The following is a 20230-nucleotide window of genomic DNA, read 5'->3' as shown; positions in this document are numbered from 1 at the left end:
TCACCCAGTGACCAACTGTGCAAAGTTTAAGAACCCTGCCATTAACAGTGTAAGAATGGCTGCAGTTTACATTTTCCCAGTGAAATTTGTATTTCTTTCCACCCACTGATGACCCGGCATTGCCCGGGTATGTATTTCACTGGTGTTGGCTCCGCCCACTTTTTAACCCTAACGCACAAACACTCAATGGAACAGGTTGGTGAACTTTGGGGTCCTTGGCATCAATAATTTGTATATTCCAATATAAATTAAACAAATCAGATTGGCTGTTTGTGGCTTCACCCCCTCTCCAGCATTTGAACACCAGTCACCCAATGACCAACTGTAGCAGGTTTGAGGCCTCTGCTATTAACAGTGTAAAAATGGCAGCAATTTAAATATTCCACTTGAAAATCAACCGGTGAATTTTGATTGGCTATTATAGGCTCCACCCACTTCCCTGAATATTAATCTGGGCAAATTTTGGGAACCCTGCCATAAATAGTGTAAGAATGGCTGCAGTTTACATTTTCCCAGTGAAATTTGTTTTTGGCTCCTCCCACTGTTTGTAACCTGGACATACAGTCACTCAATTACCAAGTTTGTGAGCTTTCGGGTCCTTGGCATCAATAATTTGTATTTTCCCATGAAATGAAACAAATCTGATTCACTGTTTGTGGCTCTGTCTCCTTTACTGAATTTGAACCCCAGTGACCCAATTACCAACTGTACCAGGTTTGAGGCTTGTGCCATTAACAGTGCAAGAATGGCAGCAATTTTAATATTCTCCTTGAAAAGCGACATGTGATTTTTGATTGGCATTTTTAGGCTCCACCCACTTTTCTGAATATTAATCCCAGTCACTCAGTAACCAGCTGTGCAAAGTTTGAGAACCCTGCCATTAACAGTGAAGAAAGGCTGCAGTTTACAATTTCCCAGAAAAATCTGTTTTAGCTCCACCCATTTTTTTTAACCTTGACACACAGTCAATGACCAAGTTTGTGAGCTTTTGGGTTCCTGGCATCAAAATTGTGTGACTGGAAGAAGTTTATCCAGCAATGAAATCTGGCTGTTTGTGGCTCCACCCCTTTGCTGAATTTCAACCCCAGACACTTAAGACTGTAGCAGGTTTGAGGCCTCTGCCATTAGTAGTGTAAGAATGACTGCAGTTTCAATATTCCCCTTGAAAATCCAATAGGTGAATTTTGATTGGCTCTTGTAGGCTCCACCTACTTTTCCGAATATGAATCCTAGTCACCCAGTGACCAACTGTGCAAAGTTTGAGAACCCTGCCAATAACAGTGTAAGAATAGCTGCAGTTTTCATTTTCCGATGAAAAAAGTTTGTCGTTTTGGCTCCGCCCACTATTTGTAATCTTGACATAGTCACTCAATGACCAATTTTATGAGCTTTGGGGTCCTTGGCATCAATAAGTTGCATTTTACCATTGACATTAAACAATTCTGATTGGCTGTTTTTGGCCCGCTGCCTTCAGAATTTAAACCCCAGTCTCCCAGTAACTGACTGTAGCAGATTTTAGGCCTCTGCCATTATGAGTGTAAGAATGGCAGCAATGTAAATATTCCTTTTGAAAATCAAAAGGTGAATTTTGATTGGCTGCTGTAGGCTCCACCCACATTTCTCACTCAATTATCAAGTTTATCAGCTTTGTGGTCCTTGGTATCAATACTTTGTATTTTCCCATTGAAAAATAAACAAATCTGGCTATTTGTGGCCCCACCCCCTTTCTGAATTTGAACCCCAGTCACCCAGTGACCAATTGTACCAGGTTTGAGGCATCTGTAAGAATGGTAGCAGCTTAAATATTCCCTTTGAAAATCAAAAGGTGAATTTTTATTGGCTGCTGTAGGCTCCACCCACTTTCCAAAATCTTAATCTCATTCACCCAGTGACCAGCTGTGCAAAGTTTGAGAACTCTACCATTAACGGTGTAAGAATTGCTGCAGTTTATATTTTCCCAGGGAAATTTGTTTTTGGCTCCATCCACTTTTTGTAACGTTGACACACAGACACTCAATGACCAAGTTTGTGAGCTTTCAGGTTCCTGGCATCAAAAATGTGTGAATGGAAGCAGTTTATCCACCAAGGAAATCTGATTGGCTGTTTGTGGCCCCGCCCCTTTAGTGAATTTGAACCCCAGTCACCCAATGACCGACTGTAGCAAGTTTGAAGCCTCTGCCATCAACAGTGTATGAATGGCAGCAGTTTAAATATTCCCCTTGAAAATCAATAGGTGAATTTTGATTGGCTGTTGTAGGCTCCACCCACTTTCTTGAATCTTAATCTCATTCACCCAGTGACCAACTGTGCCAAGTTTGAGAGCCCTGCGATTAACAGTGTAAGAAGGGCTGCAGTTTACATTTTCCTATTTAAAATTAATGGCTGAAATTTGATTGGCTGTTTTATGCTCTGCCCACTTTTCCTGGATTTGTAACCTCGGTCACCAAGTGACCAACTGTGCCAAGTGTGGGGACTCTGGCTTGATTACTGTGAGAATGGCAGCCTTTTATTTTTTTTCCATTGACTTGAATGGGTGAAATCTGATTTTCTGTTTGTAGCTCCGCCCACGTGTGCAAGGGGGGGGGGCACAAGACCCCCAGAACCTATCATCCCAGGTAGTAAGGGATCTGCATACCAAGTTTCGTTGAAATCGGTCAAGCCGTATTTACGCACACGCACACACACACACACACTTTTATATAATAGATTAAGGCCATGCTGCAAATCCCCCATTAACCACCCTGGCGTTCTGATTAAATCGCCAGGGTGGCTGCGGGAGGGTTTTTTTTAAATAAAAAAAAAACTATTTCATGCAGCCAACTGAAAGTTGGCTGCATGAAAGCCCACTAGAGGGCGCTCCGGAGGCGATCTTCCGATCGCCTCCGGCGCCCAGAATAAACAAGGAAGGCCGCAATGAGCGGCCTTCCTTGTTTTGCTTATATCGTCGCCATAGCGACGAGCGGAGTGACGTCATCGACGTCAGCCGACGTCCTGACGTCAGCCGCCTCCGATCCAGCCCTTAGCGCTGGCCGGAACTTTTTGTTCCGGCTGCGCAGGGCTCAGGCGGCTAGGGGGGCCCTCTTTCGCCGCTGCTCGCGGCGAATCGCCGCAGAGCGGCGGCGATCAGGCAGCACACGCGGCTGGCAAAGTGCCGGCTGCGTGTGCTGCTTTTTATTTCATTCAAATCGGCCCAGCAGGGCCTGAGCGGCAGCCGCTGGCGGTGTTGGACGAGCTGAGCTCGTCCAGACCGCTCAGCTGGTTAAGAGATGGACTAGCTCAAAACCTGTAAGTTCTGTCAGATTTCTACTACCCACTGTAAGTGACAGCAACATAGGAGAAAATTCATTGATGGCTCATTTTACTCTGGAAGAAATATACTTCTTATCTGTATGTGTTTACATGTATTTAAAATGTTATGATTTTCACATTAGTGGTCATTTAAAGGGAACCTAAACTGAGGATGATATGGATTTTTCCTTTTCAAATAATACCAGTTGCCTGACTCTCCTGCTGATCCGGTGTCTCTAATACTTTTTGCCACAGCCCCTCAACAAGCAAACAGATCAGGTGCTCTGACTGAAATCAGACTGGATTAGCTGCATGGTTGTTTCAGATGTGTGATTCGGCCTCTACTGCAGCTAAATCGATCAGCAGGACTGACAAACAACTGGTATGGTTTAAAACCTCTCAGTTAAGGTTCCCTTTAAAGGAATACCAAGGTGACACATGACATTATGTGCATGTACAGTGCCAAGCACACAAATATGCTGTTCCTTTATTTATTTTTCTCTCTACCTGAAAGAGTTAAACATTAGGAATTCAAGTGACATATTCTGACTTCTGTACCCATAAAGACAAAATCAAACGCATCATTACTGCAAAATTCAGTTTGTATCCTTAAATAAGTTTACTTGTGAAAATGAAATGATTGATGTGCATCCTGTTGTAATTGACAAGATATTTGTTTAGTAACATAGATTATCAACCACAACCAGGTATCCCACATAATTAAAAATGTTAGTAGTAGTAAAAAAAAAAAAAAAAACTTGTGCCCATAAGTTCAGATTTTGTTAGGGCCAAAGTACATGGTGTGTGGTTTAGTAGTGGGGGCAGCTGTCGTGTCAGGACTGTAGCCTTATAGCAGTAATGGCAAACTTTTAGAGACCGAGCGCCCAAACTGCAACCCAAAACACATTTATCACATAATGCTAACATGTCAATTTAACCTAACTACTGACATTTAGGTAGCTAAAAGTGCTCCTCAGTATATGTAGCCAGAGCCGCCCCCCCCCCCAGTATTGGGTAGCTCCCAGTATAGGTAGAAAAAAGAAAAGGAGAGGAAAGGGGCTCTCCTTCCCCTAATGCCCCCCCCCACACACACACACACACACACACACTACAGGAGTATTGATGGGAGAAAGCCAACTCTCACTTAAAACGAGTTAGTAGTATTTTTAAATTTTTATTGTTGTACCAGGGTTCCCAGATTTTGAATCGCGGATAGCGATTGTATGATTAACGATATAGTGAATGGTAGCACACATCTTTGTTTTCCAGGCACAGAGGGTGTACTATAATCTTTCCATACTCTTAAAAATGTATTATATGCATAACAGAGTAAGCATGCTAGGTAGTGAGAGTGAAGCCTGGAGTGGGCACTGTCCAGCAAACCCAGTAGTGCAGCTAATGGAGAAGGCACTAGACTGTAAGACACCAGCAAGAAAAATACTCAATTTTGCTAGTACCGTTTCACATACTTGTTGGTACTTTTTCAATTGCAAAGTGCTGAAAAGTTATTTTAACCTTTTGGGGACAGCTGATAGTAAATCCTATGCCACACTTGTGGCTGCCTAAGGTTGATGTGTGGTGTAGGATTTACGCCACCAACCATTTTCTCTCCCGACGCGATCGTGTGCACCCGAGAGGGGAGGTTAAGCAGTCATATCACAGCTGACATCTCCCTTCAATGATCAGGAGCCATCGCGATTGGTTCGTGATCACTACGATCGCCTGCCAATTGTTGTGATCACTATTGGCAGCGGCGGTCTAAGGGGAAGTAGAGGACGGGGACTCATCATCTTGATATTCCCCCTACAATCGTCACTCCCCTCCACTTTGGCCGGCATCCACGCTTGCTCTGCGTTAAGCTTCGGTTCCCGGCTTGATGATGTCATCAAACCGCGACCCGGAACTTAATGGTAGTGCGAGCGAGGACCCCGGCCAGAGTGGAGGGGGCTAGAGCTGCCCATCGCTGGAGCCTGTTAATTGCATCTAGGCCCATGTGTCTCTGTATGTGTGAAAACATGCATGTTTTATCACAAAGCTAATGTAATTGTTAGAGAAAATGAGTGCAGTGCTTCACTACTGTCAGTTTTATTGCATGTCATGATGTACAGACTCCAGTCCGTTCCTAAAGGTGCGTATACACGCCTGATTCCTGCAAACGAGGGGTAGTCAGACCCATCCCGCGGGGCGGCCGTTCTGCCGACAGTTTGCCAGTGTGAACAGTGTCAGCAAGGCTAGTTTGGACTGATGCGAATCGTTCAAAACCAGCCTTATCAGCCTGCCGGCAGACTGTACACACTGGCAAACTGTCGGCAGAACAGCCGCCCCATGGGCGGGTCTGACTACCCGTCGTTTGCAGGAATCAGGCGTGTGTACACACTGGCAAACTGTCGGCAGAACGGCCGCCCCGCGGGCAGGTCTTAAAGACCCGTCGTTTGCAGGAATCAGGCATGTGTACGCACCTTAACAGGCAGTAACATATTTACTTATCAGAATCCTTTTATTTCACCAAGTATGACTTGGGTCATGCCCGGAATTGGTTTAAGCAGCACAGAACACCTTAGACTTTGTTTACAAAGACACACTGACAGTAGAAGAGAGAAATAAAAAAAACAGCAAATGAAGTAATCAACAGTGATCATAAAACATGACAGTAAAAGCAACTCATCAACAGATACAGAGGCATTGCAAGAGGAGCAGCACAGAGAAGTAGAACACTAATATTAGCATTGGGTGTGTCAGACTATGTAGGTGCTACCTTGAGTGGCGGGGGACCCCAAGCGGCTCGTGCAGAGTTCGAGTCTCACCGCTGTGGGGAAAAAAGTGTCCCTGTGCCTTGATGTCTTGGTGGGGATGGCCCGGAATCTCTGCCCCAACGGGAGCCGTTGGAAGAAGCGATGGCCTGGGTGCGACGGATCGTTGGCAATCCTTGTTGCTCTGGAACACATCCTGGCCTCATGAATGAGCTCCAGAGGGGGAAGGGGCTTTCCGATTATTTTTTACGCAGTTCTGATGACCCTCTGGATTTTGTATCTGTCGCTGGCTGTGGCCCCAGCGTACCAGACAAGGATGGAGGAGCAGAGGACAGACTCGATCGTGGCGGAGTAGAAGGACTTTAGGAGTTCATGGGCTATACCGAACTTTTTTAATTGCCGCAGGAAGAAGAGTCTCATAATGTTTGTGAAAAACTATTCTGAAATGAAGACTGACTTGATCTGATACTGCTAGGTGAAGAACATAATACCTTAGAGCAGTATTCCCCAACCCTGTCTCCAAGGCCCACCAACAGTGCATGTTTTGTGGAAATTCAGAGAGGCAGTTTATAAGATCTGCTGAGATGCTAATTACCTCACCTGTGCATGTTTGTGGTTTTCTGCAAAACATGCACTGTTGATGGGCCTTGAGGATGGGGAACTGTGCCTTAGAGGACAACTGAAGTGAGAGGGATATGGAGGCAGCCATATTTATTCCCTTTTAAGCAAAATCAGTTGCCTGGCTGCCCTGCTGGTCTGTTTGGCTGCTGTAGTGTCTAAATAACACCAGAAACAAGCATGTGACTCATCTTGCCAGTTCTGACAATAATGTTATAAACATCTGATCTGTTGCATGGTTGTCCAGGGCCTATGGCTAAATGTATTAGAAGAGAGGATCAGCAGGATAGCCAGGCAACTAGTGTCACTTAAGAGCCGTGAGAAACGAGAACGCAATCGCAATCTGTTTGCTGCACCGATTGTCGTTGCGTTGCCTTGTCTGGATTGTCTGTCTGTAGATATCAGGCAGCCAAACCTGGGGTCTCTCCTTCTCTCAGCAGAGAAATAGCACTAACTTAGGTGCAGGATGACTTTTGATTTGCTAATGAACTAGGAACAAACTCTTGTGTCCAAGAGGCTACTGTTTTTTTTTTTTTTACCTGAGGACAAAGGGTCTGTACTCTGGCAGAACCTCAGATAGGTGTCAATTGCTTCCACCATCTGGTGAGTCCAGCAAAGGGAGCTTCCCTCACAGCTTGAGGCCAGACGGCCTGACTCCATCAGCAGCAGAGAGTAGATGAATGCTGTATATGATTTTTTTTGCCTATTTACGGAATACCGTAAATAGGATAGTTATGAGAGCGGTATCATTGGGTTTGTAGTGTCTTGCTGAACTTTTTGATACCAGTCTTGAGGGGCAAGGGGTACGCTACAACCAAGTTATTAAACTTCTCAGGAACTGGACCCTCTACCCTAATAAAGTCTGATGTCATAGGAATTATCATAATCTGAGGAATATTAATCTGTTATCAGCACAAATGTGGCATTAATCAATTTTGAATTACAGCGTTTTATAAGTTTAAACATAAATCTTTCTCCAAGGACTTGAACTGTGATTGGTTTGTAATTCAGAGGGGGCAGGCATTGCCACACCCCCAAACCAGCTTCATCAAAAGCACATTGCCAGCAGGCGGACCTCATTCCTGAAATTTCATCTTCTTGGGAGCATGCTGCCACTTTGAGGAACAGTGGCGGCCATCTTGTCTGAACTTTGCTCCTGAACTGAAACAAAGGAACTTTACGAGTTTTCCCAGAAAGGACATATTTCCACGAACTTTAACCACTTGATGACCCACCCTTTACCCCCCCTTAAGGACCAGCGTGGTTTTTAGTGATCTGTGCTGGGTGGGCCCTACAGCCCCCAGCACAGATCAGGGTGCAGGCAGAGAGATCAGATCGCCCCCCTTTTTCCCCCCTATGGGGATGATGTGCAGGGGGGGTCTGATCTCTTCTGCCTGCGTGTGGCTGGCGGGGGGGGCACCTCAAAGCCCCCCTCCGCGGTGAAATTCCCCCCTCCCTCTCCTACCTGCTCCCCCCCCCGGTGATCGAGGCTGCACAGGACGCTATCCGTCCTGTGCAGCCAGTGACAGGACGTCCCCTGTCACATGGCGGCGATCCCCGGCCGCTGATTGGCCGGGGATCGCCGATCTGCCTTACGGCGCTGCTGCGCAGCAGCGCCGTACAAATGTAAACAAAGCGGATTATTTCCGCTTGTGTTTACATTTAGCCTGCGAGCCGCCATCGGCGGCCCGCAGGCTATTCACGGAGCCCCCCGCCGTGATTTGACAGGAAGCAGCCGCTCGCGCGAGCGGCTGCTTCCTGATTAATCAGCCTGCAGCTGGCGACGCAGTACTGCGTCGCTGGTCCTGCAGCTGCCACTTTGCCGACGCACGGTATAAGCGTGCGGTCGGCAAGTGGTTAAGTATCTGTATTTTCTTTCCTTTTATTTTTTTTTTCTGTGCTATTATTTGTCTCTATAATTGTTGATTTTAATCATTTTCTGTATATTTTAATTATTTATATTGCATATTTAATAAACAACGCTAACGTCCTTTATTTGTTCAGCTACCCTATTATTCAGCCGCACAAACTGAACCCTGGTTTCTGAAGAGTCGCTACTATTGTTGATAGCTAGATAAAATAGTGTGTTTAACCGTTTTCTATTTGCAGGTCTAGAGTCAGTCAGTCAGTTGGTTCCTCTTTCCCATGGTAACAGAGGTGGTGGCAGTTATACCCTGAAATAGTGTGTAATTTGTATTACCGTAACTCACAGGCTCCCTTCTAGTCGGTCTGCTGCAAAAATCCCAGCGGTTTCTGCACACCAATTGCGACCACAGATTGCATGGTCTGTGTGCTGAAACCGATTGGGAGGCATTGTGCGATCCGGCAACTAGGGGCCCTGTGACAACTAGTTTTGTGTAAAAGGAAATAAATATGGCAGCCATTTTGTAATTGGGAAAAAAAAGAACCAATAAGTAGTTGGAGAAACTGCTATCAAAATAATTTTGAGTATTTTCTTACTAACTGAGGATTTAAAATGCATTTTATTTACAAGTTTTGAAACTATCACCTAGGTGAAAACTCATCCACAGGGAAAATCTAGGGCCTGGAGTCTAGGGGCCTGGTGTATGCAAGCCCTCACTAGGGTTGGAACGGTATGGAAATTCACGGTATGATAACCGTAAAAAAAAATACCACGGTATACGGTATTACGCAATTATTCTCATTACAATTACCTTTATAAAAATGAGAAAAAGGTCAAAGTTGAACAAACTCTTCTTTATTAAACCCTTAACCCGCTTGCCAGTCCAATTCCCTCGGCAAGGGGGCAGCGCAGCACTTTTTTTTATTTTATTTTTTTAAATCATGTAGCGAGCCCAGGGCTCGCTACATGATAGTCGCTAAGCAGCGGCATCCCCCCACCCACTCCGATCGCCTCCGGCAATCAGAGTAAGCAGGAAATCCCGTTCAGAATGGGATTTCCTGCTGGGCTTCCCCGGTCGCCATGGCGACGGGCGGGATATGACGTCACCTACGTCATGGACATCAGGACGTCAGAGGGAATCCCGATCCACCCCTCAGCGCTGCCTGGCACTGATTGGCCAGGCTGCGCTGGGGGGGGCGGCTCGGCGCAGCGGGTAGCGGCGAATCGGCGGGTAGCGGCGGCGATCGCGTACCACACGCAGCTAGCAAAGTGCTAGCTGAGTGTAGGAAAAAAAAATTTTTGAAAAATTTTGAGAAATCCTCCTACGCAGGTTACCCCGAGCTGAGCTCGGGATAACTGGCAAGGAGGTTAAGGGTTAGGGTCATGCTTGAAATATTTACTGTTCTAAATGTCAAAAAAACAACAATACCAAAAGTAAATCTCAATCCAAAATTGCCAACAGAGCAATTTGATATTTTGTTGGCTTTCATTCTCCCTGTGTCACATGATTGCCTATGTCAGAGAGGGCAGATAATAAGGCCATTGGAAAGCACAGTAGGTTAATATGTCTGCTTCCATGAATCAGGAAGTAGAAACTGCAGATTTATTTTAGGATTTATATCAGCTGTAACAAAGAAAGAAATTGCTGTTGCATATCTTTTTGAGCAGAGAGGACGTTTTGAGTTCAGGTCCACTTTAAAAATGCTGTTGGTGCGTTTCACTATACACCTTAAAGTGTACCAGAGACAAAGCATAGTATTATTATTATTTAGTATTTATATAGCGCCGACATATTACGCAGCACTGTACAGTGTATATATATATATCTTGTCACTAACTGTCCCTCAAAGGAGCTCACAATCTAATCCCTACCATTGCCATATGTCTATATTATGTAGTGTAAGTACTGTAGTCTAGGGCCAATTTTAGGGGGAGCCAATTAACTTATCCGTATGTTTTTTTTTTTTTTTGAATATGGGAGGAAACCGGAGTGCCCGGAGGAAACCCACACAGACACGGAGAGAACATACAAACTCTTTGCAGATAGTGCCCTGGCTGGGATTCGAACCAGGGACCCAGCGCTGCAAGGCGAGAGAGCTAACCACTACGCCACCGTGCTGCCCATAGTAAAAGTTTTATACATACATGGGGCTTCCTCCAGCCCCATCATGTCCACGGATCCCTGCCACGCCGTCATCTTCAGCCTTTTCTATCGCTGGTACTGAGTCCCGTAACTTCAGCCAGTCGCGGCGAGTCTGAGCATGCGCAGTGCGCTCCGGCGGAGAATAATATATGCAGGCGTAGTACTATTTCTGGCCGCGACTGGCTGAAGTTACAGGACTCAGTAACAGCGATAGAAAAGGCTGAGGATGGCGGCGTGGGAGGGATCTGTGCGCATGATGGGGCTGGAGGAAGCCGCAGTTATGTATAAAACTTTCACTATGCTGCGTCTCTGGTTTCCTTTAAAGAGACTCCGTAACAAAAATTGCATCCTGTTTTTTATCATCCTACAAGTTCCAAAAGCTATTCTAATGTGTTCTTGCTTACTGCAGCACTTTGTACTATCACAGTCTCTGTAATAAATCAATGTATCTTTCCCCTGTCAGACTTGTCGGCCTGTGTCTGGAAGGCTGCCAAGTTCTTCAGTTTTGTGGTTCTGCTATGAACTCCCCCTTCCAGGCCCCTCTATGCACACTGCCTGTGTATTGTTTAGATTGGGGCAGCTTCTCTCTTATCTTTTACAAGCTGGATAAATCGTCCTCTGAGCTGGCTGGGCTTTCACATACTGAGGAATTATAGACAAGGGCAAAGCTGTTTGCAGGAAGAAAAAAGCAGCCTGAAACTTCAGTGCATGAGAGCAGAAGGGGGAAAGAAACACACAAATGATCTCTTGAGATTCAAAAGGAAGGGTGTATACAGGCTGCTTGTGTATGGATGTATTTTCTATGTGTGGACATACTGTACATCAACCTACTTCCTGTTTTGGTGGCCATTTTGTTTGTTTATAAACAAACTTTTAAAAACTGTTTTTAACCACTTTTAATGCGGCGAGGAGCGGCGGAATTGTGACAGAGGGTAATAGGAGAGGTCCCCTAACGCACTGGTATGTTTACTTTTGTGCGATTTTAACAATACAGAATCTCTTTAAAGGATACCAGAGCTGAAAAATATAATGCAAATGGGGGGAGCGGACATGATTTAAGTGCAGTCCTGGGCTGAGCCGCAGCAGAGGATTTCTTTACAAAGTAGGGAGACAGAAGAGAACAGGGGGGAGCGGTGGGCATAAGGACTCATCATGACACATCACACAGACACACGTACATCAGGCAGACAACAAACACACACACACATACATCACACAGACACACGCATCAGGCAGACATGCATCCATCAGGCAGACATCACTCAGACATATACATCATGCAGACATCACACACACATCCATCAGGCAGACATCACTCAGACATCACACACACATATACATCAGGCAGACACACATCCATCAGGCAGACATCACTCAGACATCACACACACATATACATCAGGCAGACATCACACACACATCTATCTGGCAGACATCACTCAGACATCACACACACACATACATCAGGCAGACTGACACACATCCATCTGGCAGACATCACTCAGACATCACACACACATCCATCTGGCAGACATCACTCAGACATCACACACACATATATATCAGGCAGACACACACATACATCAGGCAGACACACACATACATCAGGCAGACACATCACACACACATGCCATAAATATACACACTGGCTGCATTCAAACACTGCACCTCTCCCACAGCAGCACTGCTTATCTGCTGTCATAGCTTCAACTCCTCCACGTGTAGTGTGTCTCTATCTCTCCTTCTCCCGGGCGGGCGGCAGTGTTCATTTTCATTAGGGAGGAGCGCTGGCCATTCCTTTGAACACTGATCTGTATCAGTGTTAAGCTCAACTCTGCAGTCGGGGGAGGCAGGGGGCTGCGTGCATCGAGCAAGAGGGAGAGCGGGCTGTAGCCTTTTCTCATTTAGTGTAGTTATTTTGGAAGGAATCACCTGGTGTCTCCCCCTCTGCTCTTGTGGTACAGTCCACAATTAAAAAACACAAGCAGATACATCGCCGGAGAAAAAGATCTCTGTGTGCGCTCCAGCGGTGGCCGCGTCATCATAGGATGCGCTTCACCACCCAGCGTCTGCACACATGTCGACAAGCCTTCCGCAATTGGGAACTAGCTTTGGGAGCTTGCCTTCCTAATTTGGAGGGAGACGGAGAGCAGGACAATGCCGGAGCGTTGGCGGGGAATGCAGAAATGCAGCCTAAACCGGTATTTCCTAAAAGTGCATGGTATGATTACCGTGCATTGTAAAACCGTGATATACCGTAATACCTGTAAATCACGGCAACGCTAGCCCTCACAAATCTACAGTGGGATGTGAAAGTTTGGGCAACCTTGTTAATCGTCATGATTTTCCTGTATAAATCGCTGGTTATTATGATAAAAAAAATGTCAGTTAAATATATCATATAGAAGACACACACAGTGATATTTGAGAAGTGAAACAAAGTTTATTGCATTTACAGAAGGCGTCCAATAATTGTTAAAACAAAATTAGGCAGGTGCATACATTTGGGCACCACAAAAAATAAATGAAATCCATATTTAGTAGATCCTTCTTTTACAGAAATTACAGCCTCTAAAAGCTTCCTGTAGGTTCCAATGAGAGTCTGGATTCTGGTTGAAGGTAATTTGGACCATTCCTCTTTACAAAACATCTCTAGGTCATTCAGGTTTGATGGCTTCCGAGCATGGACAGCTCTCTTTAACCACTTAACGACCGCCTAACGCCGATAGGCGTCGGCGGGTCGTTAGTGGTATAGCATGGAAACGGCCGCTCGAGCGGCCTTTCCATGCCGGTTCACGGAGACTGCCTCCGTGAACAGTGTGCGAGCCGCCGATCGCGGCTCGCACGCATAATGTAAACAGGCGGGGAAGGAATCACCAGCAGCGCCGTGACGTAGATCGGCGATCCCCAGCCTCTGATTGGCCGGGGATCGCCGGCATCTGATAGGCAGAAGCCTATCCTATCAGGCGCAGGACGGATATCCGTCCTTCGCCGCTCAGAGGTAAAGGGAGAGGGAGGGAAAGCAGGGGAGCCCGGAAACCGCTGCGGAGGGGGGCTTTGAGGAGCCCCCCCCCCGCAAATCAGTAGTAGCCGGCGGCGATCAGACCCCCCCTGCAGGACATCCCCCTAGTGGGGAAAAAAGGGGGGAAGTCTGATCGCCCTGCCACATTTCTTGATCGGTGCTGCAGGCTGTAGAGCCCACGCAGCACGATCAGTACAAAATCCCCTGGTTCTTAAGTGGTTAACTCACACCATAAATTTTTAATTATATTCAGGTCTGGGGACTGAGATGGCCATTTCAGAACGTTTTACTTGTTCCTCTGCATGAATGCCTTAGTGGATTTTGAGCAGTGTTTAGGGTCATTGTCTTGTTGAAAGATCCAGCCCCGGCGCAGCTTCAGCTTTGTCACTGATTCCTGGACATTGGTCTCCAGAATCTGCTCATACTGAGTGGAATCCTTGCGTCCCTCAACTGCTCATACTGAGTGGAATCCATGCGTCACTCAACTTTGACAAGATTCCCAGTCCCTGCACTGATGGCCAGCCCCACAGGATGATGGAACCACCACCATATTTTACTGTAGGTAGCAGGTGTTTTTCTTGGAATGTTTTTCCTCCATGCAGAATGCCCCTTGCTATGCCCAAATAACTCAACTTTAGTTTCATCAGTCCACAGCACCTTATTCCAAAATGAAGCTGGCTTGTCCAAATGTGCTTTAGCATACCTCAAGTGGTTCTGTTTGTGCTGTGGGCAGAAAAAAGCTTCCTCTGCATCGCTCTCGCATACAGCATCTCCTTGTGTAAAGTGCGCCAAATGGTTGAATGATGCACAGTGCCGCATCTGCCGCAAGATGATGTAGGTCTTTAGTGCTGGTCTGTTGGTTGACTCTGACTGTTCTCACCATTCGTTGCTTCTGTTTATCCGAGATTTTTCTTGGTCTCCCACTTCGAGCCTTAACTTGAACTGAGCCTGTGGTCTTCCATTTCCTCAATATGTTCCTAACTGTGGAAACAGACAGCTGAAATTTCTGAGACAGCTTTTTTTATCCTTCCCCTAAACCGAGATGATGAACAATCTTTGTCTCCAAGTCATTTGAGAGTTGTTTTGAGACCCCCATGTTGCTACTTTTCAGAGAAAATTAAGAGGAGGAAAACTTACAACTGACCCTCTTAAATAATTGTTCTCATAATTGGATTCACCTGTGTATGTAGGTCAGGGGTCATTGAGCTAACCAAGCCAATTTGAGTTCCAATAATTATTTCTAAAGGTTTTGGAACCAATAAAATGACAACCATTCCCAAATGTATGCACCTGCCAAATTGTATTGAAACAATTATTGCGCACTTCTCAAATATCACTGTGTGTGCCTCCTATATGATATATTTAACTGACAATTTTTATCGTAACAACCAACGATTTATACAGGAAAATCATGACGATTAACAAGGCTGCCCAAACTTTCGCATCCCACTATACTAAATAATCCAGGTGGCCATCAGGGGAGGGCAAAAAGTGTTTCCTTTCTTAGTGTGTGTGTGTGTATATATATATATATATATATATATATATATATATATATATATATATATATATTATCTAATCTTATCCTGCTGATCCTCTAATACTATTAGCCATAGCCCCTGAACAAACATGCAGCAGATCAGGTGTTTCTGACTTTAAAGTCAGATCTGACAAGACTAGCTGCATTCTTGTTTCTGGTGTTATTCAGATACTACTGCAGAGAAATAGACCAGCAGGAGAACCAGGCACCTGGTATTGATTAAAAGAAAATAAATATGGCAGCCTCCGTATACCTCTTACTTCAGTTCCCCTTTAAGCTCGCAAGGGCAGGGATCTCCTCCTAGTGTTTCTCATACTGCTGTAAACCAGGGATGATCTCAGACCTTAATCACGAGTGATTCAAATGAGTATGAATTACATCAGCTGAGCGGCGGAGTTTGGAAGGGTTATTTACCCATAAATCCGTGTCCTCCCCACGCTTCATATAGGTCCATGCGTCCTAATAGTATCGTTCCAAGAAGTGATGGCAGCGAGGCTTGGAACGCTACTATTAGGATGCATAGAGCGTGGGGAGGACACGGATTTATGGGTAAATAACCCTTCCAATCCCCACCTCTCAGCTGCTTTAATTAATCCTCATTTGAAGCACGAGTAATTACTTGTAATTAAGGTCTGAGATCATCCCTGCTGTAAACTACCATATGCACATTTACCAACTTTAGAGACTTCTCAAACTACACATTACTACCGTATGCATGTATTTGTATTTCTACTTTTGAATGTCATGACTGTACAGTGTCTTGAACTACTTATGTATATGTGTTCCTCTTTATTTGTTTTGTACTATGTACAAAGGAGGGAGGATGTTGCCGCTATATAAATAAAAAAGAATAATAATAATCCATCCTCCGGTTCTTGGAAGTATTTGACACTGGATCATAACAGACATTTCTGCCTGCAACCAGAGTTATGAGATCCTCTTGTAAGTCAAGTATTTCTCTAAAAAGGGCATGGAGAACTAGTCCGAGTATCAGAGCAGGGGTGTCAAAACTTTTTAGGCCAAGGGGCCATATCACCGTTCTTACCATATTACCATCATTAAACAATTTTTGGCGATTGCAGTTAAGTACACTATGCCTGTGACATTCTGTTTAATAATGCATTTCCACCAGAAATAGCAAATGTACTGTGTGCAATTAGCACCATGTTAGCTGCTAATCAGTGGCTTTTACTGTTGCTGGCATAGTGGCGGCTTCTAATCAGTGGCTGATAACCTACAGGCGAGCAAAGGAAGAAGAAGTGCTGCAACACAAGCTGTCCCCTGCATGCGGCACCTCAGCTACGGCCTGTGGACCTTATGTAATTAAAAACCACACTTAGGGCCCTTTTCCACTAGCAGTCGCTAGCGTTCACGCTGAACGCTAGCGATTGCTGAATCGCAAGTTACCGGCGATTCCCCGACGTTTGCGGCCGCGATTTTGCTATGCTATGCACTGCATAGCAAAATCGCGACAAATATCGCTCCGCCGCGCGTTCGCGTTCCCGTAAAAAACGAATCGCGGTAGTGGAAATGACCTACCGCGATTCCTATGTTAAAAAGCAAACCGTAGCGATTGTAAAATCGCTAGCGGTGTGCGTCTTTCCGATTCAGCCAGCGCAAACGCGCTGGTGGAAAAGGGCCCTAATAGAGAGCTTTGGGGGCCACCAGAGCAGGTTCAGCGGGCCAAATAGTTTGCCACCAGATGTTGATGACCAATCGCTGTGAAACATGTAATCGCCAAGGGAGAAGCAAATCCGCTGAGGGACATGGAAGAAGACACTAGGGAAGCTATCAGAGGTACACGACAAGGGATCAGCATGTCAATGGTGAGCATAGGTTAGCCAGTTATAGGGGCCACAGTATAGGTAGCCAGGTATAGGTGTTGCAGTATATTTAGCCAGCTATAGGTGCAACAGTATAGATTTGCAAGGAATAAGTGTCCTAGTATTGTTAGCAGCTATAGGCAGGGCTGTGGAGTCGGTGCAAAAATCTACCGATTTCGACTCCTCAGGTTAGGATTCCTCTGACTCCTCGACTCAGACTCCTCTAATTTGCATATTGCAATCTTGTTGATTGAAAATAAGCAACATGAAATGCATCTCTTAACTGCCTAGCTAAGGAATTTAAAAAGACAACTCAAGTGAGAGGGATATAGAGGCTTCCATACTAATTCCCTTTTAAACAATACCGGTTAGCTGGATATCCGGCGGATCTTCTGCCTCTAATACTTTTAGTCATAGATTAAAAATAGTCCTTAGTAAGAGTACTTGTAGAAGGTACTGACAGGAACAAAGAACATCTATCAGGCCCTAGGCAATGTAACTGTGGGTACATGTAGGTTACATAACAATTTTCCCCATTGGACAACTGACACGCCCCTTAAAAATACCCACCCCTCCACTCATACAGACAAGGGTACAACAGTCACGCCCAGAACACCGCCCACAGCACTTTCCCTTATCCCCATTGGACAACTGACACGCCCCTTACATAAACCCACCCCTCCACTCATACAATGAGGAGATTGGCCAATCCACCACCCATATAGGTATATAAGGAGCTGCTTTGCTACAGACCAGTACAGAGGCGCTTATCGTGACCTTGAGACTGTACTGGTGAGTCTAAAATCCTGAATTTTTTTATACAACTATCTTTCCTTTCTGTCTATAGGCCTATCCCCTGTTACACTATCCCGGGCCATCGTTGGCTTAATCTTCCTTCTGCTTAACAATTTTATCCTGTATAACCTCCCACCCCCTTCACCCACTAGGATATTTATTTCTCTCCTCACAAATCCTCCACACCTCACCACCCCCCACCCATACATTTCAATAGACGATATTAATTACTGTAAAAATACCACTCAACAATATGTACATTACTCTGAGGACACTTTGTCTCTCTCTTTCCAGTGTGTACTACTATTTGTTATTGCCTGAAGAATATAGAATATACATGCGAAACGCGTTGCACTGTTTATTGGAGTATATAAATAAACTTGTTTGTATTAAAATTGACGGTATTATGTCTACTTCAGGGTGATGAGTCTACCACTGCCTCCCGAGGAATTTTAAAGCTTTTAATACATTTTATTATTTTGGCGCTTCTGTTCTCCTTCCAATATCAGCATCCACCCCTGGTGGAGGGGTTAAATTCCCCTTTTCTACTCCCTATCTACAGAGAGTGACATCTTAATCCTGAGTGAGGACAGGTCTAATCTCCTCACCTGCCTATATGTGAGGAAACGCGGAAAAGCCGCCGCAAGGGCTCTGAGTGAGGCGGCTGTTTCCGCGTTTAACATGGCGGCACAACGCGAAGAAACCGCCGCATGAGCAGAGCGGTGGAGTCCACGTTGGATGCAGCAGATTGCACGCATGGCAAAGCTGCTGACATTGCGGCTGGATGCGGGGAAACCGCCGCTTGCTTAGAGAGCGGGGCGGCGGTCCCCGCGCCTGAATCAGTGGTTACATTACAAGACATGTCTGGTGTGGCTGGGACTGCTAGTCCACACAGGTTCAGAAGGACGCGCGCGCGCTGAGAGGCAGAGCTTATATGACAGCCAGAAAAGGGTCAGCTGACCAGGCGGGTCAGCTGACATTTTCACCACCTTCCATTGGTCCAGCACTTAGGGGAGGCGCTGGAGAGCGCTTTGCTATATATACTGGGTGCTGGTCATTCTCTGGTTGTCTGCCGTTGCGATCACAACGTGGTACCACTCAGACCTTGTCTGTATCTGTGTTCTAGCATAGTTTCCAAAGGTGTTGATGATCAAGGAACTCACACCTTAGCATTAGAAATATTGAACTGTATTATTTGTTATGACCTTCTGCCTGCCTGATTATTCCTCTGAACTCTGATTCTGTACCTTGCTATTTCTAATACCCTGTTGCCAAACTCTGCTCGTTCCTGGACTCTGTATTTGCCTCCTGATTCTGTACTGTGCTATTCTGTGCTATTCTCTCCGTTGCCAAACCCTGTCTGTTTATTGGATTCCGTATCTGCCTCCCGTATCTGTACCTTATCTGTCTGTGTGTTAACGACCTGGCTTGCCGACCTCGAGAACTGGCCTTACTGTTAGAGGCAGTTCCCAGACCTGTTAGTGACACCCTCCCTCTCGGGTGTCACTCACACTCTGTCCTTCCTACTCTCAGCCTAGCTCCTCCCCCGAGGAGAGTCTAGGCCATAGGAAGGAACATACTTCTGGAGAAGTACACAAAGTATACTGTTGCATCTATCACTCACTTGTTCTATCTGGTGTCCAGAGGTTAGTAGATATATCTGATTATCGGTGATACTGCAGATCACCAATAATCGGGTATATTCTGTATTCCTGGTGAGACTGCAGTTCACCGGTAATCAGATCCTCTCTGTGTTACACCGATCGTTACAGAACGGCAGACCAAAAATGCAAATGGACGCACACACTGCCCGTCTGGGTGCCACTTCTGTGGAAAACATCAACCAAGTGCTGGATAGTCACAAGACTATTATTGAAGCCTTGTCTGGTTCTTTACAAACCCTCCAGACAGCATTGGATGAGGTGCGATCCCCTCCTAGCTCTGACATACGTTTGCCTGTACCCGAGAAATTTTCTGGTGACAGATCTGACTTCCAAAATTTTAAAAGTAGAGCGTTATCTTACTTTGAGTTGAGACCCAGATCTTCTGGAAATATGACCCAAAGGGTCACATTTATTAAGACTTTGTTATCAGGCGATTCTCAGACGTGGGCGTACCATTTGCCCACCGAGGATTTGGCCCTCTCTTTAGTGGATGAATTTTTTTAAAGCCATGGCAGTAATTTACGACGACCCAGACCTTGCCGCGACCTCTGAGCGGAAACTCAAGCTCTTGCGTCAAGCCAGGGGTATGGTCGAAGATTACGCAGCCGAATTTAGGAGGTGGTCCGTTTCAGCCAGGTGGGACACCTATGCCCTATTAGATTGTTTCTTATCAGGGTTGTCAGATGAGGTTTCAGATCTCATGTTAAGTCTGCCTGAGCCTAA

The sequence above is a fragment of the Hyperolius riggenbachi genome, chromosome 8 (genome assembly GCF_040937935.1).
Source record: "Hyperolius riggenbachi isolate aHypRig1 chromosome 8, aHypRig1.pri, whole genome shotgun sequence".
NCBI lineage: Eukaryota > Metazoa > Chordata > Amphibia > Anura > Hyperoliidae > Hyperolius > Hyperolius riggenbachi.
This window is presented reverse-complemented; position numbering follows the sequence as displayed.